The 210-nt window shown below is 78.1% G+C and overlaps 1 protein-coding gene across 1 annotated transcript in view; it reads right to left on the bottom strand.

The window, feature by feature from the left end:
* Positions 1–210, bottom strand: part of SHOX (SHOX homeobox) — a 9,349-nt gene that overhangs the window by 5,686 nt on the left and 3,453 nt on the right. The window lies entirely within an intron of this gene.

Raw genomic sequence — 210 nt, 5'->3', positions numbered from 1 at the left:
ACTTCCTGCGCCCGCGCCCCCCGCCCCGGTGCCCGGGCTAATCCGGCCCCGCGCGGGCTCCAGCCGCGCTCATCAAGATGCCCGTGCGCGCCACTCCCCCCACGCGGCCCCAGCTTCCCCTCCCCGCAGCGCAGGGGAGGGGGCTGGAGGCTGCGAGGGCGGGGAGGGACGCTGGAAGGGAGCGAGCGGCGGTGCCAGGTCCTGACGCGT

The sequence above is a fragment of the Crocuta crocuta genome, unplaced genomic scaffold, assembly GCF_008692635.1.
Source record: "Crocuta crocuta isolate KB4526 unplaced genomic scaffold, BGI_CrCroc_1.0 scaffold221, whole genome shotgun sequence".
NCBI lineage: Eukaryota > Metazoa > Chordata > Mammalia > Carnivora > Hyaenidae > Crocuta > Crocuta crocuta.
This window is presented reverse-complemented; position numbering and strand designations above follow the sequence as displayed.